General features: G+C 37.9%; 1 protein-coding gene across 2 annotated transcripts in view; it reads right to left on the bottom strand.

Annotated features, from left to right (window-relative positions):
* The window catches only part of LOC130215590 (gastrula zinc finger protein XlCGF7.1-like), a 108,411-nt gene that overhangs the window by 40,864 nt on the left and 43,302 nt on the right, over positions 1-24,245 (bottom strand). The gene's annotated exons all lie outside the window — the stretch shown is intronic.

The following is a 24,245-nucleotide window of genomic DNA, read 5'->3' as shown; positions in this document are numbered from 1 at the left end:
GACATGAAATAAAGAAGATTTCACCAGCTGATAATATTGATGAGCCTCAGACTATAAACACTCATTAAACTCATCAAAGTTCATTTTATACTGAGTGTTTAACACCAAATGTTTTATTTTTCAGAAATCTCTATAGGCCTACAGATTAAATACCTCATAACCATTTAACACATCTTTGCTACAACATATATGTTGTATGTAAAGAAATAAACAAATACTTTAGTAAGTTACCTTAGTACTATCTACTATATTCACTAGTTAATAATGAGCACCACAAATCATGTTTTCAGTAATAAACATCAAATATCTGCAGGACTAAATTACAATTACATTCACAGATCATATTTATCGATATTATTAATCCAAACGTTTAAGAAGGGACACAATTAAGATACACAGAAAAACACAAATTCACTCATATTGTCCTCTCAGAGCTGCTCTCTGCCTGCTGTAATGTTTTGGTCAGCAGACACACAGATAGAGGTGAACTCAATGCAGAAACTAGTCGCAGATTGTCGCTTTAATAAACTGTAAAGTGTGTTTTATTGTTGTGTAAACACGAGAAAAAGCGTCAACGACTCACCTCAGCTCTGAAGACTCGACGCTGAATGGTCACGTCGGCGCTGACGCCATCACGCTGAAGCGAGCGCATTGAAAGATCGTAAAAAAAACCGCGCCAACTGTTGACAATATGGCAAGCTGTTTAGAGGTTTAATCATTCTCAGCATATTAATTCTTAAAATCAACAATTTTATTGTCGATATCAATAATTGAGTTGTTAATAACTGATTGCTACTAGTTAAAATGTGAAATATTAATATATATATATATAACCTAGACTAACCATATTCCGTACACAAAGATGTTCCGTACATATAACCTTTTACCGCCAATCTCTGAATAAATACTTAGAGCAAGCTATATATCCATGTAATCTTTATTTCTCACTCTTTTAACCCCAAGCACAACGGAGACCCTCCTATCATATGTTTCTGAGAAAATTTAGTAAGTTTGCTACGTCCACCTAATCCGCTTGACAGTGGGCAAGCTTAAGGTGCGAGTGTCGCTTGGGAGGGGAGACTTTTAAAGCAACGACAATATGCGTGTGCATTCCCTACTGAAAAAACAGCTTAAACCAGCCAAGGCTGGTTGACTGGTTTTAGCTGGTCAACCAGGCTGGTTTTAGAGAGGTTTTGGCCATTTCCAGGCTGGTTTCCAGTCATTTCCAGCCTGGTTTTAGCTGGCCAAGCTGGGAGATGACATTTTTAAAAGCGAAATCGAGGCTGCGAAAGAAACCCGGAAGTATCATTGGGAGTTACATTGGAATGTTGTGTACCTGGCTGATTAGCCATTGTGTTCACGTGCTCAACAGAAATGCTTGTGATTGGCCGAGAAGGTCATCAGTTCACCCTCCGCTGTTTACAGAGTACAAACACAGACGAGCGATCTGCTTGACTCGACTGATCTGCACGGCCGCTTCGCACTACAGTCTCTGTGTATCTGTGTTTGCACTGGGTGAAGAGCGGTAAACTGATGAGCACTGGTGAATACTATGGTAAATCAGTGCTGTTTATGAACGCACTTAGCGGCGCTTAAATGTTAGCAGGAAATGGATGGTTTTAAAACTTCAGTACCGGGACAACACTAGTCAACACGAGGGTGTGCTGCAGAGAACTGCAGTGTTTTATCACTCATCGGGTTACATAGGCTGAAGCAGGAAAGCGTCCCCACAGTGTTTACCTGCTGCCATGAACTGAAGCCTAGGAGGACACTTGAGCATATTACTCTTACAGAGATTGTGATGTTGTTTGATGCTAAATTGCTTTTAATTGTTTAAATTAAACTTACTCAATGATATTAAAGTGATGTTTACACCATTTCTTCATTTTGAAATCTCGGCAACAGCTGGAGGTTTGTAGTCCACGGCATGTTACTGCAATGTTTACAGTGCTGATCCTATACTTCCGGGTTTCTTCCCACCGCAGCCTCGCTTTGGTTCTTTAAAATGACGGCCGCGTGAAATAAGCGTATACCTATCATCTTCCGTACACATGCGGAGGCAGTACTTTTCCCACCTTATCTCAAAAACTACTGGTCCAAAAGACATCAATCAAAATTTGGATTGTGCAATAGTTATTCACCCAGAGATTGGTCACACAAACATGCATATCTGGCTTTCAATGACAGAGGAGGGGTCGTTTGAGTCCACTGAATAGCGTAAAGTGTACGGAATATAGTTAGTCTATGTTAAAATGTGACAATGTTAACTTCTGATAATGAATGTGATTGTTACTAGTAAAACAACCAAGCGGCAACATCCCGCTCTTCCTCGTGAAACCAATACAGAACTAACTGAAACTGCAATTCTGCTAGGCCTGGCTCCAAAATAGAGCAGATAGATTTCTATAGAAACAGATTTCTATTGACTCCAATGTTAACGTGGCCCACTTTACAGCAGAAAAAGGTGTTTACAGCCTGGTACAAAAACATTTTGGATCACATAGCTAATATTACCCTTCAGGACAACCGTTATGAGGTGTACATTTTATTACTCACCCGTTTCATTTATATTAACTCTGTATAATTAAGGGCGTGGCCACTTGAGTGACAGCTACACCTCAGCGGAATTCTGGCTGATTAGCCGCTGAACTTAGCATGTCGTACTTTTGTTTAGCTTTATGTGGTTTTACACAGTCAATTACCTTGTGGGATTACGTCTTACATTTATCAGATAATATGGCATGCTGTGCACTTAATTGTGCTCAAGTAACGATTGTTGACCTCTGCATTGTGTTTTTGGCAGTTGACACCATCTCAAAGCAAAGACACCTTTTTAAAAGTGGCTCTCAGAGTTTCTTTATTCAGAGAGACAAATCAAATCACATGAAACACAAGGCAATATTCTGCAGACAAAACGGTAGCAGCATCAGCCATTTTCTGCAGAACTACTTTGTAACAAAACAAAATGACTTATAAAAATATAATTTACATACCTGAGAAACAAATCAAAGCGAAACACAGGTCAATATACTGCAGACAAATCTGAAATAACAAAATTTATAAAGTAAACAACACTCATTTAAGGGATGGTCACGAGTCCATAATACAATGCAACAACATGCAATGCTCGATTCACATGAAGCTTTAGCTTCAACGCTTGACAGAGGGCGTGTCTGAAGTTGGGGCTGATGCAAACATCATAGCAGCGTCAGCCAATGAAATTAGACTGCAATCGGCTACTGTCTGAGCTGGGGTATTTGCATAAAGCGATCTAATTGGTTGACGCATCCATTGGTGCTTGAAGTTGAGAAATTCCAAAATATTGCAGCAAGCAACGCCACTGAAACAGTGCCGACAGACCCACAATTCAGTTCGGCAAAGCTTGACATCACTCATTCAGTGAATGGGAAGCGATGACGCTGACGCGCCGTGTGAATGGGATGTATGAGATGCAAAGCTCAATAATATTGCATTTCCTAATAAAAGTAAGCTATTTAAATATATCAGAAACATTAAACATTTGACAACTTACATCGTTCTTTTATACCCCCAAAAAAATCATGCTATAAACTTTATATTCTGCATTTAATGCACCCGCAGCAGCAGCGGCCATTTTCTGCAGAACTACAATAGACATGCAAATACAAAATAAAGAAAACGCCTGCATGTTTTAACCACTAGGGGCATCAAACCCACCCCCCCCCCCCCCCCCCCCCCCCCCCCCAAAAAAAAAAATAAAAAAAAAATATATATATATACATATATACACACATATATATATATATATATATATATATATATATATATATATATATATATATATATATATATATATATATATATATATTTATATACACATATATATAAAAATTTAAACTGTTACACTCATAAACCATTCAAGTTGCCTCCCTTCCCCGCTGAGCAAAGTTCTTGTTATGTGAATTAACATATAATGAAATTTTTTTATCATTTATAATTGTATTTAAAACTTTAATGCTCTCCAGAATCTGACAGTCATCTGAAGCGTTATACAGTGTTATGTCTGGATTTCATAAATAACTCTGCATTTACTAATACAGACTATATTTGTAGTATTTGGAAGTTTTTGGTGTTTTCCTCCTGTAGAAAAACATCATAAGAACAATGCTTAGTTTTCAATTCAATTCAATTCACCTTTATTTGTACAGCGCTTATACAATGTAGATTGTGTCAAAGCAGCTTCACATAAAAGGTCATAGTAAATAGGAACAGTGTAGTTCAGTGGCTTAGTGGCTCAATCTATTACAACAGACACTACGTCCATATTTTTACAGTCTATGAAGAAGATTTTTATTTACTAAACCTACATGAAGACACATTTAATTGGGTGAGTGGAGGGCCCTACGTATCTGCCATTATATATCTTTGAAAACAGGTGATAGGTTAAGGCAAAGGGGTCATAAAAGAGCATGAGAGAGGACTTGGGGATGCATTGAGAACCATCTGTGTCAGAAAGGCATGAAATGTAAACAACACATGTTGAAACTGTCATGTATATTTAAAAAGACACACTGTATGGGGGAGAAGAGTCCAGTTTAGATGTTTGAAACATAGATACTAGTCATGATTACCAAATGTGAACTGTAAGTGGAAAAGCAGTGATGATTATATTAGATCTGTTCATTATAAGGGCCAACAAGAAGAGGGGTCTTTAAATAGGGGTCGTAAAGGAGTAGGAGCTGGGAGAGGCTGTGAAAACACAAAGGTGGGAGGAAGCAAGGATAAAGGGGAAATTTGAGGGACACTGGATTGTCCTGGAGTGAGACTCGAGATGGGTCTGCTTATGGACGTCTCTGCTTTTTTTGGGAAATATTCCAATAAAGTATATTCTTCTGATATTCATAACCCCAGTCTGAGCTTGATTTAGTAAGAGGAAAGCCAGAAACCACAACATCTATGAAAATAACTCTGCTAAAAAAATTAAAAATATTTTGAAGCTGGTCTTGCTGGTTTCAACACTGGCTTGAATTGCAGCAGCTTATTTAATTTAAACAGGATTAGATTATGGTATTCTGGCACTGCCGGTGTGTTCAAACTCATAGAAAAGTGGGCTTCTCGTTCAGTGTGAGACCCTTTTCAAAATTTCTCTGAGCGATCGGACAGGTGCGGATATATCTGCACCAGCTATGCTGCTCTACTCTCCAGTGTATTCATGTGGCTAGTGTTGCTGTTTTGGATGTTGTTCTCCTGTCTGAACACCGCGGACTGAGTAATTAATTTATTTATTTTTTTTCAATTTGTTTATTAAACTTTTCAGATATAACATAGTATTTTTACAGAGAAATTTAAACAAATATTATTCCCACCTCTACATAACATAAGTTGAAATTACATTTATCATTTAAAGAAAAAAAAAGAAAGAAAAAAATACTCATGATAATAACAAAATAATAATCAAATAAATAGAAACAATTAAGTAAATAAAATGAATAAATTATAAAGAATAAAAATTAAATAAATAACTCAAAATTATAAAAAAATGAGTCCTCGGATATTTATAAAGTACCTAGTCATGTGATATGCTCAGAAAAAAAAAAGTCTAAATGGGTCCCATGTTTCAGAAAAGGCCCTAGTATTGCCATTTATTGTAAACCTAATTTTTTCCAAGTGGATGAAGCTCATTGCGTCTCGCAACCAGCTGTCAAAACTCGGAGGGAATCTTTGTTTCCATAATAACAGAATACAACGTCTTGCTAACAGTGTCAAAAATGCTGAGTAATTAATTTGAGGTAAGAAATCGCATGTCAAAGAAGCCGGAGCTCCAGACCCACTGACTGCAGAATCACCACAGAACAATGGTAGCTCAAAGGGGTTTAGGAGCCAAAATTAACTCCCTAATCTGATGCGAACTTCCACAACAAACTCAAAGTTAACTTTGTTGTGTGAACCGTTTCTTTCCAGTGTGTGTCATCTCATGTGTTTTCAGAGATTGCGACCAAGAAAACGTCTTGTCGCAGTGTGAACACTTGTACGGTTTCTCTCCAGTGTGAATCATCTCATGTATTTTCAAGCATTGCGACCAACCAAATCTCCTATCGCAGTGTGAACACTTGTATGGTCTCTCTCCGGTGTGAATCACCTGATGTTGATTCAAGTCTCGAGCTCTAATAAAACTCTTCCCACACTCTAAACACTCAAACTCCCTCACACCAGTGTGGATCTTCTGATGGTCTTTTAAATTTGACTGATGTCTAAAACTCTTTCCACACTCAGAACACGAATGAGGCTTTTCGCTTGTATGAACTAGAAGATGCTTCTTCAGAACTGTATGGCTTGAAAATGTTTTGCCGCACTGATCACATCTGTGTGGTTTATCTTCAGTGTGGATCATCTGGTGCAGTTTCAATTGTCCAGCTGTAAGAAAACTCTTCCCACACTCAAGGCACACGAACTCTCTCACACCAGTGTGGATCTTCAGATGTTCTCTTAAATAATGTTGATGTGTAAAACTCCACGAACACTCTGAACACGAGTAAGGCCTCTCGTTTGTATGAACTCTAAGATGGTTCTTCAGATCTGAAGGCCTCAAAAATGTTTTGCTGCACTGATCACACTTGTGTGGTTTCTCTCCAGTGTGGATCTTCATGTGTTGCTTGAGATAGTATTTACACCTGAAACTCTTTCCACACTGAGTGCAGGTCAAACCTTTCACAGCAGTATCATCAGTCTTTGATTGAGTTTTTTCATTTTTGACATGTTTCTCCTCATCTTCACTTTCCTCCTTTCCCATCACATCTGAAAATAAAGTAAATTTAATATAAGAGGCTAGTTTTTAACAGTTTGCTAACAGCAGACAGAGCTCTAACTGTGCATTCACACGGAAAGCAGTGAGAGCATCAAAGGTCGCTTTGGCCACCCTGGCGACAACGCTGTCTGCCTTCAGCTTCAGCGGCGAGTGCCAAAATTCGCTACATTGATCTCGTATTTAAAGGGGCCGTTGCAGCATATCAATTGCGTTCCCGCATAAAACATGCTCTCTAGCGTGACAATGTTGCGCACTTCTTATCAAATTCATTTAACAATGGAAGATCAAGTTGTGTGTGGTGTGACTTTGCTCCACTTAATTATCCAATGTGTCTATATGTCTGAAATGTCCTGAAGCAGCAATACTGTTTAATACTGTCGCGTGAGATTCCCGCTTTTTTAAAGATAAATATATATATATAACATTAATGCACATCAGAAACTCGCCAGTAACTTATTTAATGCATGTTTCTGTAAGAAAACATTGCAAATAATTGAAAATCCGGCGACTGCAATAATCAAACCCTTGGGAACAACTGTGGTCGGAACCAAAGTTCACAGCTCTGTGTTCTCTGAACTCCTCTCAAGCGGTGGACTTCTTCATTCTGATTGCTTGCCGCTGAACCGCGTCATAGCTCATTACCATAAAGTTGACTTGATTTCAACTCTCCTCGACGCCTACACTTGCGAATATGCGCCGCGCTGCTCCCCGCCGCCGGCTCTCATTGAAAATGAATGACTACCGGCTTCTTTGACGCTCTCGCCGCTTTCGGTGTGAACGTACGGTAAGAGGGCTCAACAGTACAATGAGATCCTACATGGGAAACAAAGCACAACAACACACTGTGCAGCTCCACCATCATGTCTGCTAAATTCATTCATTTTCTTTTCAGCTTAGTCCCTTTATTAATCTGGGGTCGCCACAGTGGAATGAACCGCCAACTTATCCAGGATATGTTTCATGCAGCGGATGCCCTTCCACCTGCAACCCATCTCTGGGAAATATCTATACACACTCATACACTTCGGACAATTTAGCCTACCCAATTCACTTGTACCGCATGTCTTTGGACTGTGGGGGGAAACACGGAGGAAACCTACGCGAACACGGGGAGAACATGCAAACTCCACACAGAAATGCTAACCGGCCAGGTGAGTGGCCGATCCAGCAGCGTTATTGCTGTGAGTCAACAGTGCTAGCCACTGGGTCACCGTGCCACCATATCAGAGAAGGGGAGGAGTTGGGGTGGAATCTTCAAAAACGAAAGTAAATGGAGTGGAAAACTGGAGTGGTTGTTTAGTGTGTCTGTATTCTTCTGATTAGAGCAATAAACGAAGCTGATGCAGTACTAGCCATGTTCAATCATAAGCACATGATACTCTTGAAATTAGTTTATAAATAAACCACACAACCTGGAAGGTCTGGATCTTCAGATGATCTACTTACCGTGGTATTTTTTTCTGTGCATTTGTAGAACAGATGAAAATATGTAACTCTTCCCACAATCAGTGCAGTGAAATGGTTTCTCTTCAGTGTGAATCCTCTCGTGTGCTTTCAGGTATCCTGCATCCCTGAATCTCTTGTCGCAGTGTGGACACTTGTAAGGTTTCTCTCCAGTGTGCATCATCATGTGACGCTTGAGACCACATTTATGCCTGAAACTCTTTCCACACTGAGCGCAGGTGAAACCTTTTACGGCTGTTGTTTCCATTGGTGGTTCAGTCTCTGATTGAGTTTCTTCTTCACTTCTGACATGATGTTTCTCCTCATCTTCACTCAGTTCTTCAGTCTTCACCATCACATCTGAAAATGAAGTAAATAAGTTAAATTAAGATTTCCCAGTGTTGGGGTGCAGCTAAAAGGGCATCCGCTGCGTAAAACATGTGCTGGATAAGTTGGCGGTTCATTCCGCTGTGGCGACCCCTGATTAATAAAGGGACTAAGCCGAAAAGAAAACAAATGAATAAATGAAAGTTACATTAAGAGGATAGTTTGCTACAGTTTCCCAACAGCAGACGGTGCTGAAGTGGGGCTAAAATAGATTTGTACATAAAATGTGTTCAGAAGCACATATGTGAATAAAAACTTACATAAAAATAAATAAAACCGTATCAATAAATGGTTAATAGGCTATAATTGGTTATTATTGCTGCAAAACAATTCTAGCTGAGATATTGCGAACCGTACTTCTCAACATTAAAAGGCAGCCGGTGCATAAATACAGTCTTTGTTTTTGTTTACTCCATGTAGTTCTAAGTGCTGGGGTCTGTTCTTCATACCTCCCTTAAATGATCTAAGATGATTCTGGATCTTTTAATCTTGATATCTGATCTCTGGCTAATTTGGTTCTTCAAACAAGCTATCGAATTAGATTAAAATATCTGAAAAAACTGATCTGAGATCTGCGCGTGTTGTGAAGGACAGATCTATTGATCTTCAAGATCATGATCAGCAATGCAGTGATTGGCTGATATCACAGCAGCGTAATGACATCATCTGATTATTATTCAATTATCCATGTGAGCAAAATTACATAAAACTCATGGTGAACCATTTTTTAAATATGATAAGTAATAACTAGGCCCACATGGAATCTGCACGCACAGATTTCCGCAGATTTTTAGCCCATCATTAATTCTGTTTATTTACTTGAGTAAATGTGTGTAAATCTATATTTATTCAGTTTTTAAATTAATTACAGTAATATTATTGACTAATATGAAAATATCAATATGATTTACTCACAATGCAGTTTGTACAGTCATATTTTCTGTCTTTTAGTAGAGATATTATATGAGAGACTTGCTTTGTTTACCGAATAAAGGGAATCTAATTGGATTTGCATTTTAAACATTAAATAAAAGTTTAAAAGATATTATTTTTTATTTCACATATTAAGGTTTTAGTTATGATACTCTGCAGATTTGTACCAAAATTCTCCGCAGAAATAGCAAAAAATGTCCGCAGATTCCGTCTGGCCCTAGTAATGACTTTCCACATTTGTTTTTGCTTGCAAGTTTTACACTTTCATGTGCCAAGAGTATTCAGCAATTTATTTACTTTTACTTTTAGAGCAAATTGTATTTATTATAGTAGCTTATTCAAGTTTCTTAATAACTGCCTGTTTGAATCAATTTTGCATCAAAAAAGCATTGTGATATTGGTAAATGGTTTTATCAGTTAAGCATGAAATCATCAGCATATTAGCTGTAAAAAAATGTGCACGACTCATGAATTATTATTCCCTTTAAAAAAACAGCTGAATATTGTGCATGTTTATTATCATACACTAATTGTACTAAGGCTGGGTTGGTACATTAATATGGTACGCATTTGTATCCAAAAAGATCATGAGTTTTAGCACTTTTATTTTGAATTTTATTTTGATATTTTTAGAAACTTTAAACTTAACGAGAAACTATATATTTTTTACTATTTTACTTTTTCCCAAGTGCATATAACTACTACTGTAAGAAAATATGAGCATTCGGTGCACACTTTCAGCTGCTTGATTTGACCCGATCTAATCCTGTTTTCATGTAATGAGCTGCTGCTCTTGAGCATGTTTGAGCAACCAGAACTGTTGCTATGACAACTCTCGGATGAGTTTTGAAGAACGAAACGATCCTGGATTGTGCCAAATCGTCAACAACCAAATTTAGCAAACTGAGTAATCCACGTACGAAGAACGGACCCCTGAGGTGCATATTTTGATTTCTCAGACACATCAAGCACACAAACGTCAGTCTCACACTCACAGACACACAATTTAATATGCTGTTATACTCAAACTATATACCAAAACTATGCTTTTTAGCACAGGCCTAGTTAAAGGGTTAATGCTGCCAACAGATGATCAACAGTAAAAATTACACATTTTATCTCTTCTCAACAGGAAAAAACAACAACAATCAAGAATGCATGATTATATGGTGTCAAGGTTTTGCAATCAAAAAATGTGAAATATAAAGGAAGTCAATGAGGCAAAAACAGCATCAACAGTAAATTAGGGAGTACAAACTTAATCTTATGCTGCACAAACACTAACAATACATCATAGACAAATGTTGTTAGTAATCTTCCACACGTCAAAGACTGTAATAAAAGGTTAAAAAAAGCCAGTCCACAATTACTTTTCATATTATTGCGATTTTTTTCCCCAAATCAGTGACATCCTTTATGAATTTGGCAATTAAGTAGTTAAAATTCTGTAATTTTCTAAAAACACAAAAAATAAGTAATAGTTTTGATCAGGACTAAGGCTGATTAACAGATTTATGCAATAACATTTTGAAAAAAAAAATATCGGATGTATTTCTACAGTAGTTTACTTTAGTGGATGTTTTCATCCCAAACATAACATAAAACAGTAGTAAATTTGAACATACATACATAAACATATATATACAGATAGATAGATAGATAGATAGATAGATAGATAGATAGATAGATAGATAGATAGATAGATAGATAGATAGATAGATAATTTAATTAATTATTTAATACGTGAAGGAAAATTGAGGATGAACTGCATTTTAAACACAAATTGTAAGCAATATAAAATTAAAGGTAATAGGAAAAAAAAACCAAGACTGGTGAAGTGCTAAAAGATTCACAACAAAAGATTCACAAAAGAGTAATGAACAAACACAAACCTATTAGTTCTTCAGTCTCTTCCTGTTTAATTCTGCAGGGTTCTGGATCACTCATCTTCTCACTGTCCTTCAATAAACTCTGTCTTTGCAGATTTCTCTTCTTCCTGATGGTCTGATGCTCGTCTTCACTTGTAGACTGATGGGAATATTCCAGTACTTACAGCTGAACTGAAGGAAGAAACAGACATTATTTTTCAGAAATCTCTATAGGCCTACAGTTTAAATACCTCATAACCATTTAACACATCTTTGCTACCACGTATACGTTGTATGTAAAGAAATAAACAAATAATTACTTTTAGTAAGTTACCTTAGTACTATCTACTATATTCACTAGTTAATAATGAGCACCACGAATCATGTTTTCAGTAATAAACATCATATATCTGCAGCACTAAATTACAATTACATTCACAGATCTCATTTATCGATATTATTAATCCAGAAGTTGATGAAGTTACACACTTATTATACACAGAAAAACACACACGCTGCTGTATTGTTTTGGTCAGCAGACACACAGATAGAGGGGAACTCAATGCAGAAACTAGTCGCAGATTGTCGCTTTAATAAACTGTAAAGTGTGTTTTATTGTTGTGTAAACACGAGAAAAAGCGTCAACGACTCACCTCAGCTCTGAAGACTCGACGCTGAATTATCACGTCGGTGGTGACGTCATCACGGCTGAAGCGAGCGCATTGAGGATCGCAAAAAACGATCCAACTGTTGACAATGTGGCAAGCTGTTTAGAATATTCCCTGCATATGAATTTTAAACATTCTAGTAACATTTCTAACATCCAAGTAGATCAAGGCACATTTTTGCACCCGTAAACAGATTTAGCTCAAGTCTCGTGTTAATTTAAAATATTGTTTCCCAAGTGATCTTTAACAAGCCAAGGAAATCTTCACAGTATTTCCTATGAAACTAAAATAATTTTTCTGTAGTCATAATAAGTCGTATTACTTATAGTTTATTTCTTGAATAAAAGCAGTTTTAGATTTTACAAAAATCTATTTTAAGGTCAGTATTATTAGCCTCTTTAAGAAATATTTACTTTTTTGATTGTCTACACAACAAATCAGTAATAACTTTATTTGACTAATTATTCCAACTTTCCTAGTTAACATAAATCTTTAAATTACACAGTAATCTGAATTAAAGACTGCAGAATACTTAAAGGGACTTAGTCTGAATACAACTATATTGTTAAATAACTAGTAAAATGTTATGGACTGACGGTCACCATGGGAAAGATAAAAAAAAGAGTAGATATTAGAAATTAAACTATGATGTTTAAAAACATGTCGTAATAAACCCTGTGTTTGATGACTCGTGGTTTACGTCACAAAACTACATTTAGGCAAAACTAAATGAATTGGATTTTACTTTTACATGAGCGTGACTGAAAACTACATTTGATCAATGTGTTACATCTGTTCTCCGGTACTTGCCGACTGTTTGTAAATTCAAGATTGCATTTCCTAACGTAAAACTATGTACACAAATTCTGATTAATAATAATAGCCTGTGCATAGCCGAGGACTTCCTATATTAAAAGTTTTAATCGTTATTGAAAACAAATATGTAATATAAAATCAACTGCAGACATTTTCAAAGCATGACTGAAGTTTTTATTACCTGCGTCAATTAGAATTTTTTGTTTTAAATTGTATTGTAACTTCTGCCGAATGTGCGGAACTGATGCGCGCAGCACCGTCACTGACAGAGTGAGCGAGTGTGCGCGAAACAGAGTGCGCGAGACAGGCCTCAGTCATATCTCCGCAGTCTGCCACCGATAGCTGATCTCGCTTCTCCGTGGCGTTTTGACACAAAAATACACGTCAAAATTTGGCGGGCCAAGCTTGTTGACACGAGGGCACCGGCCCCCCTCTAGAACAGCCACTGGTTAAAAAGGCTTAAGGATTCTTTTGATTAAGTGAAAAATTAGATGAAAATCAGGATCAGCAGACTAGCGTTGAAATTCCTTTGAAAATACTGAAGGAAAATTAATTTTTCAGACATCCTAAGTCTCCCTGAAATTCCGGGAGTGTCCAACATATGCACAGACTCCCTGATGCCCGCAAACAAATAATAATCTCCCGGAAATCGCGCAACTCCCCCCGGTCCTAAAATACGTTGCGCACCCCTCTCCACCACATCCCTTCCCACTCTTTATATATGTTGTGTACCCCACCCCCCCTTTCTCCCCTGCTCTTCAAATATGTCACGCATCGCCCCAATGCCCCTCCCCCCTCTCTTCCCTGCTCTTCAAATATGTCACGCATCGCCCCAATGCCCCTCCCCCCCTCTCTTCCCTGCTCTTCAAATATGTCACGCATCGCCCCAATGCCCCTCCCCCCTCTCCAGATACGTCGCGCACCCCCATCCACTGTGTTTTTCTTGTCCCACACGGAAATGATGTTTCCCAAGTTGGGATGTGTGGTGTGGAAAATTTTTATTTAATGCAGAGCTTCTTGTACATTCTGAGACCTACTTTATATCGTACATCAATCAGGCAGTGGATATCAAAGACTTTTAACGTAAACAGATCTTAAACGTGTCAATTTTGTAACAGCATACCATTCCCCGATATCGCTTTAACTAGGTAATGCACTATCGTAATGCAGAAAACCCAATTCTCCTGGAAGTATCCAGAAGAGACTCATAGATGCCTGCAAACCAATGATAATCTCCCGGAAATCGCGCGTCCCCTAAATAAGTCACTTAAAATCTTATTACGTGAATTTACATATAATGAAGTTTTATCTATATTTGTTTTTGGTTTATTTAAGGTAATTCCTTTACCATTTATAATTGTATATAGAACTGTAATATAGAACATTTTATATAGAACACTCCCGAAGATTGATTAGCTGTCGGCTCTAGACAGTCATCTGAAGCGTTATACAGTGTTATGTCTGGATTTCATCAATAACTCTGCATTTACTAATACAGACTATATTTGTAGTATTTGGAAGTTATTAGTGTTTTTCTCTTGTAGAAAAACATCATAAGAACAATGCCTAGTGGCTCAATCCATTACAACAGTGTTATTAAAAGACCAAACACAATAAACACTTTATTGATAGCAAAAACACGCAAACAAAATGGCGATGGTTGGCCACGCCCACTTGTAGCTTCATTTGCACTCTTTTGAAACGTATAGGTGCTGTCACAGATACTATGTCCATATTTTTTACAGTCTATGACATGTTACGTTTAGAGACGTATTGTTTAAAGTTATTGTGTGTTTATATTGTGTCAAATGTCTTTCTCCCTGTTCTTTTTTTTTTGCCTTGACTCCTCCCCTCCTGAGTTTCAAGCAGGTTGCTGATGGCTTCCCACAGCTGTGTTCACTGAACATGGAGGAGTGAGAGGAGATAAAAACACAGGCCAAACACTTGGATGTTGAGAAAGGAGCTGGAGAGGAACCTTTCTCCAGAGCACTAGCTGGGTTTCAGTTAAATTAAAAGCTGTTGTGAACTGTTGGAAAGTTGAATTGTGGTGATTTAAAATCTTGCGTGTTGACAACTGGTACTTGTTCTCTGTTGTGGCTAACAGCAGTATCACGATTGAAACTTTGATTTCTTTCTTCTGCTTTTTCCCCCAGGAAGCAGTAAGGAGGTGGTCAGCCTTTCCTTTTTGTTGGACTTTTTCTCCTGTTTTGAGGTCAGTCAGGGAGTCAGTGTAGTTCTGTTGTTAATTTTCAGCATTATTTTCTTGTAGCTTATTTAGAGGATTTACTCCCAGACAGAACCCTGTTTTTGTTTGTTATTTTGGCTTTATTCCCCTCCTGAAGCTAGAGCTTCCTTAACACTACACTGTGTGTGACTTAAGATTTTTTTTGTAAATAAATTTTTGCAACTTTACACTTTGTGTTGTGACTGGTCCCAGTTTAGTGCTCTTTAATATTGTTGCGTTCATTGTATTTCCCCTAGACTTGTGTAGGACGTAACAGATAATAACCCAGCTTTCAAGAGTTCACACTTAGCTAATGCTTGATAATAATTGTGAGAGAGCCCGGAGCAAGAAGATCTTTGAGGCCGGGGCTCCCTCCTGGTTAGTTATTATAAACAGGGGTCTGAGCTCTGGTGAGTCTTGAGAGCTCCCCTAGAATGGAAGAGAAAAAGGAGGAGATAGGGTGGATCAGTGGTGTAGTCCTAAAAAAAATAGGTGGTGTACTATTATCAACCCAATCCAAATTTTAAAAGTAGGCAAAGAAACGACGAAAGTCAATGTATATATATATATATATATATATATATATATATATATATAGCACACCTGTGGTTTGCTGACTAACTAAAAAACAAGTTCAGGAGCGGGATTTTGCCGCCGTTTTTATATCAAATTTAAAGGGGACTGAGGCGATCATTTAGTAGTGTACAGATAATCGCTAAAGTGTTAGGGGGGCTGAATGGAAATATAGGAGGGCTAAAGCGACGCCCATGCTGTTTTACAATTTTACTTGAACGTTTCAGCAAGACATCATTCAGATGATTTGTTGTGATCTTCGAAAAACTGAAATACTCAATGCACAAAAATTAGGGAAGTCTAATCACCAAAACAAGTGAGTATACCGAGAGTATGATCCTCAGAAGTCGTAATACCCAAACAGCTCGTGGAAAAAAAGTAGGCATACACTGAGTATAGCAAGGACTACACCACTAGGGTGGATGCCTGAATTCTTCAAAACGAAGATAAGAGAGGTAAGGAAAACAGGCTATTTATGTAAGCTTGAATTCGTCCGATTAGTTGATCGTATGATTGTTGATGTGAGACCAGACGTTGTCAATTCTAGCACAGGATCCTTCCGAAATTGGTTTATGAAACTTCACAAAACTGAAAAATGTTTTGATGCTGGTCTCGCGGCACCTTATTTCATATAAACAGGATAAGATTGTGTATTTTCACACTGCTAGTGTGTGCAAACTCAAAGAAAAGACAAGATGGGCTTCAAAATATCTCTGTGAGCGATCATACAGGTGCGGATATATCTGCACCAGCTCTGCTGCTTCACTCTCCAGTGTATTCATGTGGATAGTGTTGCTGTTTTGGATGTTTTTCTCCTGTCTGGCCTGTCAGTGGAATTAATTGAGGGGAAGAAATTTCACGTCAAAGAAACCGGAGCTCCAGAACAGACCCACTGACTGCAGAATCACCACAGAGCAATGGCAGCTCAAAGGGGTTTAGGAGGCAAAATGAACTCTCTCATCTGATGCGAACTTCAGCAACAAACTCAAAATGAACTTTGTTGTGTGAACCGTTTCTTTTCCAGAGTCATCTCATGTGTTTTCAGAGATTGCGACCAAGAAAACGTCTTGTCGCAGTGTGAACACTTCTGGTTTCTCTCCAGTGTGAATCATCTCATCTCCCAAAATTTCGCTTTGGTAATCTAAATCGAACTGATTGTGTGAAACTCTTCCCACACTGAATACATGTGTACGGTGTCTATGCATTGTGAATCATCTCATGTGCCTTCAGGCTTTGTAAATGACTGTATCTCTTGTTGCAGTGTGAACACTTGTACGGTTTCTCTCTAGTGTGAGTCTTCTGGTGTCTTTTCAATTGTCCAGCTCTAATAAAAGTCTTCTCACACTTAACACACACATGCTCTCTCACACCAGTGTGGATCTTCTGATGTTCTCTTAAATATTGTTTCTGTGTAAAACTCCACGAGCACTCTGAACATGAGTAAGGCTTCTCGTTTGTGTGAACTCTAAGATGGTTCTTCAGATCTGAAGGCCTCAAAAATGTTTTGCTGCATTGGTCACACTTGTGTGGTTTCTCTCCAGTGTGAGTCTTCATGTGATGCCTGAGATAGTATTTACACCTGAAACTCTTTCCACAGTGAGTGCAGGTCAAACCTTTCACAGCTGTTATTTTCATCAAGAAATCTTCAGTCTTTGGTTGAGGTTTTTCTTCAGTTTTGACATGATGTTTCACCTCATCTTCACTCAGTTTTTCATTCATCTCCTTCAGCAATAGATCTGAAAATGAAGTAAATTATTTATATTTTAAGAGGCTAATTTTTAATAGTTTAATAGTTAGTAATAGCTAACAGCAGACAGCGCTCTAACAGGGCTCAACAGTGAGATCCCACATGGGAAACAAAGCACAACAGCGCACTGTGCAGCTCCATCAGTTTTCCGTTCTTCGTACCTCTCTTAAATGATCTAAGATGATTCTGGATCTGTTAATCTTGATAACTGATCTCTGGCTAATTTGGTTCTTCAAACAAGTTCACGAATCAGATTAAAATGTCTGGGGGAACTGATCTGAGATCGCTGCATGTTTTGTGAAAGATCTATCGATCTTCGAAATGATGATCAGCGATTGGCTGACGGCACAGCAGTGTAATGACATCATCTGATTATTATTGAATTATCCATGTGAGTGAAATGACATAAAATTCGTAGTGACCCATTTGTTATATATGATACGCAATAACTTTTGTTGTTAGCTTTACACTTTTATGCATCAAGAAAATTTAGCAATTTGTTTAGTATTACATACATACATATACATATTCATATATACATACATATATTTATAATAAACACCACACTCTCTATCTTTAAGTCACCACTAGAGGGCAACAGCCTATAAGTTGCCAAGTAATTTTGGGCTTAGTAGCTTTCCATCCAGATCCTCATATTCAGGGTTGGCCGGTGTGTAACAGGTAGTGGTGGGCAAAGCGAGGCTTCGTGAAACACTGAAACAGTTGAAGCAAATGTGTCGAAGCTTCGAAACGTTTCGAAACCCCACTCTACAGTGACGCCTAGTGGTCATTTTTATGTATTGCACTGGAACAGTTTCAGCAAAGAACAGTTGAGAAAATTGAGGTATTAAACCCCATCTTGTGCGATCAAATACTCAAGTGAAATAGTGGAGTGGTTAGGGTTCCAGACTTCCATGCGGGGATTGTTGGTTCGAATCCAGGCTGATACAGTTATTTTGAAATGCTTTAAAATCAGTTAGTGATGCTTTGTTTGTGTATCGTTTTGTTTCAACATTGGTCTGACATCCGAATAAACACTTTGTGAATAAATATAGCTTGTTTCGGTCATAAAACAGGGTTGTTAAAAGATTAGATACAGTTGTGGACAGAAGTTAACAAGAATTATTTATATTATTCATTAAATTTCCCATTTATTGTATTTTATTAACGTCTACCACAACTCTAAACCCAACCATCACAGTACTGTAAAATATTAATTATTGTTTTACAGTTACAAAAATGATGCTTATCAGATGGCGTATCTGCAGCTGTATCATATCTAGACTACACCATAAACAGTAACATGATTAAAATACATAAAATCACGATTTTGGAGTATTTGTACAAGTCGGGATTCGAACCCAAAAGTCAAATAAAGTCTGCAACAACATGCACACGCACAGTCCACTAGGCCATACGTGTCAATAACAGAAATTTGACCGTATCAGTCAAATGGAGATTTTCCAAGTCTCGAAACGCTTCTGAACTGATCGATGCTTTGAATCGCTTTAGTCACGTGACCAGGTGTTTCGAAACACTCTAGTCACGTGACCTCGGTGTTTCGGATCATGCTTCGGTACAGTGTTTCGAAACACTTGCGCTTCGGGATCTCGACACAGTCAGTTTCACGTCAGCCATCCCTAGTAACAGGTTGTCTTGTGTTACCTCGTGCTCGAAACACAGCTATGAAATCCAGTAATAAGAATGATAACGGTTATTTAGTTTCTCCTTTTTATGGCAAAGCGGAACGAGGTATGTTTGTTTTGTGTTTATTTGTGTGTTGGTCCTTTGATGTTGTTTATTGAACTATGCTTTGCGTTTGTATTGTGAATGTGTGTACATTATGATTCACATTCGTGTGATTGTTTACACTGGGTTTTTTTTGTGTAGTTTTACGGTGCAATTGGCAACACGGTGACAAGAAAGTGAATCATATGCAGTGTTTCATACAGATTCAACAGGTTTATGGCTCAAATAAATCACCGTGGTCAAATAAATCACTGTGTAAGCATCAGTGAAAACTCTGTCTCCTTGTTTGATGCCATGGGGCCGCTACTATATCGGCTGGCCTGAGAACGCCTCGGGATCCCCTGCAGGAGCTGGGGGAAGTGTCTGGGGAGAGGGGAAGTCTGGGGTTCTCTCTTAAGACTGCTGCCCCCACGGCCCAGCCCCAGAAAAGCGGCAGAAAATGAATGAACTATTTTATTATTTTCCCCAGAGTAAATTATCTATAGGTAACTACTGTGAGAAAATATCAGCATTTGGTACATACTTTCAGTATTATCGTTGCTTGAAATGACCCAATCTCTTATATGTAATGAGCTGCTGCTCCCAAACAGGTTTGAGCTACCAAAACTGTTGCTATCACAACAACTTTTGGATGAGTTTTGCAGAACTAAACGATCCTGGATCGTGTAAAATCGTCAATAACCAAATCCAGCTACATCAGAAACCCGCGTACGAAGAACCGACCCCTGCAGGTCTGCTAAATGTTAACATTTAGTAGTCTACGTGCACTGATGTATTCTGTTGTTTGAATAAATTAAATGTTTCACAGAACCAGGCTATAATCATACAAATTAATCTTGAGGTCTTCATTTTTTTTCACACTTCAGATTCACGTTTGCATTTACCTACATTCTTGGAGTGCTGCACTATGATACTAATTTATTTCAGTGGAAAGAGTGCAAAGAGTGTTGTGTTGCTTGCTACACCGACCAAAACACAAGAGCAGCGGAGGCTAAAATTCAAAATAGCTCAATATTTTACTCATGAACATGTATACCTACCGCAGATGCTCACAAGAGAATCAAAGTCCACTCAAATAACAGCCCAAGACATTTTTATATCGTACACTATAAAATGGTATTAAAAATGTCTCTGAGATTTGATATTTTATAGTCAGTTTCCACTGAGCGGTACAGTGTGGTTCAGTGCAGTACGGTAGATGTAAAGATCTTTGCCCGAATCCGACGGGACCAGAGTATCACATCGCTTCCTTTCTATTTGCATGTCTACGGTTGAAATAATAAACTTGATTTCACAAAACAAACAATATGTGAACAGCTTGTACGACTTTGTTCTTTATGCAAGAATGACGTTGATTGCAAATAACTGGTGTACACCATGCCTATAAAGTACATTTTCTCGAGCCCAGGGCTCCCTCCTTTCACAGGGCGAGGGGAGATTGAGCTCAGGTCGATCTGAAACTCCCCCGCTGCTGAGGCCAAGGTGAACTTCCTGAGAGTAAGACATTAGAAAACAGATTTAGGCTTATTTTATCTATAATATAGAGCAGTGGTTCCCAAACTGGGGGTCGCGACCCCTGCGGGGGTCGCAGAATAATTTCAAGGGGTCGCAAGAGTTATTTAAAAATTGTGTCATTTTCAGTGATTATAATAAATATTTTTCAGTATTACAAGTGAAAGCTAATATTTTCAGATTTTTAAAAAGATATTACTGATTCATAAAGTATTTAGGACACATTCGGGCAGAATGCATCTTTGTACTTGGAACGCAGCGCTCAGGAACAGTTTAAAACTGTTGTCATGTCAACTTGCCGCAGTAAACAAAGCCTTCAACGCTTGCCCCGCCTTCGCGCTCTTCTTATTGGCCCACTGCTCTAAGAACTGAACACGAATGATTGGTTAAAATCAGCTGTCAATCACTCAGTCAACGCCTCCTGTCTTCAGATGACAGGAGCTACAACCGCGAAAATGTAAAGCGCTGAAGACGAGAGAATGAAAACAACACTGACAGATTTTGTCTTAGAAACACCTAAAGCTACAAATATTGGCACATCTGATTACTGATCATGTGCTGAATGTTAATCCACCAGCTATACTTATTGAAGAGTGGATAAAAGACCTCCATTGGCTTCAAGTCTGCTATGAAAATAACTAGCATTCACTGTAAAGTCTGTGGGATATCTTTTGGGATATCCGTCCGTGTATCTTTTGGTCACTCAATTATGTTATAAAATGTCTTTTCTTGTGATAACGGGATTTCATTAAGACATATTTTCCTCACGCATACATATTTATTTTTTTGCTTGTTAGTTTTGATTAGTGTTGATTTTCAAATGCAATATCTGTTTATAAAACTTGTAGTAACAGTGCGATAATTGGTGGGAGCCACTAAATTTTGGCTGGTGCACCTACATTTTCAAAGTTAGAAGCACCAGTGTTACCAAGCAAAAATGTTAATTTCGAGCCCTGTAATCTATAGTAAATATAGTTTAAATATTGTGAACAGCTTAAAAAAAAGCTATTTTTATTGTTTGTATATGCTTTGGTAGTGGGGGGTCGCGAGTTCTTGACGATCTTACAATGGGGGTCGCGGGTTTAAAAGTTTGAGAACCACTGATATAGAGCACATTTGGATGGTGGGAGAAAACCAGGGAACCCAGGGGAAACCCACGCGGACACGGGGAGAACATGCAAACTCCGCACAGAAACACCAGATGGCCCAGTGAAGACCCAACGCCGTTGGTATTCTTGCTGTGCGGCAACAGTGCTAGTCACTGGGCCACTGTGCCGCCCATTGTGGATAAAGTTGGAAGAAGGGGAGAAGGAGGGTTTCTTCTAGACGAAGATAGTTGTAGAAAGGAAATGAGGATATATATAGAGACTTGGGATCCTTTGATTGGAGGATCATGATTAGCTAATGTGGACCAGCTGGGTCAATCATGAGCACATGCTCCTCTCGAAATTAGTTTAAAATTAAACTTCACGTAGTGTTGGCAGTGAGAACATAAAGGCTGACCAGGGAGAGCTGTACCGAACCGTACTGAACTGAACTGCTCAGTGGAAACGAGTGTTGAATATATTTTATCAACTGCACAATGATCCTAAATAAAACAACCTGGAAGGTCTGGATGTTTAGATGATCTACTCACCGTGATATTTTTTTCTGTGCTTTCGTAGAGCAGTTGATTGTATGTAACTCTTCCCACAATCAGTGCAGAGAAATGGTTTATCTCCAGTGTGAATCCTCTCGTGTGCTTTCAGGTATCCTGAATCCCTGAATCTCTTGTGGCAGTGTGAACACTTGTAGGGTTTCTCTCCAGTGTGGATCCTCATGTGGCGATTGAGATCGCCATTGTGCCCAAAACTCTTTCCACACTGAGTGCAGGTGAAATCATTTACGGCTGTTGTCTCCACTAAAATACTATGTTCAGTCTCTGATTGAGTTTCTTCTTCACTTTTGACATGATGTTTCTCCTGATCTTCACTCTCCTCCTTCACAATAACATCTGAAAATTAAGTAAATAAGTTATATTAAGAGGGTAGTTTGCTACAGTTTGCTACAGGGCTAAAAATAGTTGTGTACACAAAATGTAAAATGTGTTCAGGAGAATATATGTGATTAATAGCTTGAATAAAAAATAAATAACACCTGATCAATGAATGGAAACTAGGATATAATTGGTTATTAATACTGCAAATGTATGCTGAAAAACTCAATTAAAATGCAGCCGGTGCATAAATACACGGTCTTTGTTTTTGTTTACTCCATGAAGTTCTGACAGCTGATGTGATTCAGATTTTCTCAGACACACACACACATGCACACTGTAGTGGCACACCTTCCGTGCACATCCTTATGTACCACCTTTTGCAGCTTCTATTCCAACAACCAGTATTTGAAAGAATGCAAGTAAGACCGAATCTTATTTTAAAAAGGGTTTACTGAAGAAATGCAAACAAAAATACAAAGTTACAATAGACTTGATATAGCTCCGTCAAAAAACTGTGTTGCTTCCAACATCCATAACTACAACCTGACTTAAATGTGTGAACTAATGACCTCGACGTATTACTGTCGGACGCCAAAATACCAAAATCACTATGAATTCTCATTATATTTAATAGTGATGCTTCGATTGATCGGCCACCGATCACGATCGGCCGATATTGGCTAAAAATAGCTTGATCGGCTAACCCCAAAAGCGCCTCTCTAGTATCCCCAAAAGCATCTCTAATATTTAAATATCAATTTTTATCATGGTTTAACCTTTTTTACTGAATTATTATCACAAATTAATTATGCATAACTGGCTCTTACACACACTTTAATTTGTTGTTATACTCAATATAATTCTATATAAAAACCAAACACTAAGGTTTGTTGCACAGGCCCAGCTGAAGGGTTTATGCTGCCAACACATGATCAACAGTTAAAATTGCACATTTTATCTCTTCCCAACAGGAAAAACCACCAACAATCAAGAATGCATGATTATATGGTGTCAACGCTTTGCAATTAAAAACTGAGGTTATAAAGGAAGTCAATGAGGCAAAAACAGCACCAACAGTAAATGAGGGAGAAAACAAATGAAAATCGTATGCTGCACAAAATCGAACAATGCATCCAAGAATGTTGAAGACTGTCCAAGACTGTGATAAAAGCTAAAGAATCCAGTCCACAACTACCTTTATATCAAAAATACTTCATTTGTGTGATTTATTTTCCCAAATCAGTGACATAATTTATGTATTTGCCAATTAAAGAGTTAAAATATATTATAATAATTACAAATTAAATAGTAATAATAATATAGTAATTATAAAATAGTAATTATAATAATAATAGTAGTAGTTTTAATCAGGACTGAGGTTGACTTACAGATTTATGCAATGATATTTTAAAATTAAAAATATTTATCTGACGCATTTCTACAGCAGTTTAATTTAGTGGATGTTTTCATCCTGAACACAATGAAAGGGTAGTAAATTCGAACAGTGCACAAGGGTTAGTTAACTTACCCAACACTATATAATATATATGTCATGGCAAAATT

Source organism: Danio aesculapii, chromosome 22 (assembly GCF_903798145.1).
Source record: "Danio aesculapii chromosome 22, fDanAes4.1, whole genome shotgun sequence".
Lineage (NCBI taxonomy): Eukaryota > Metazoa > Chordata > Actinopteri > Cypriniformes > Danionidae > Danio > Danio aesculapii.
The sequence above is the reverse complement of the archived record's forward strand: the minus strand, read 5'-3'. Positions and strand labels throughout refer to the sequence as shown.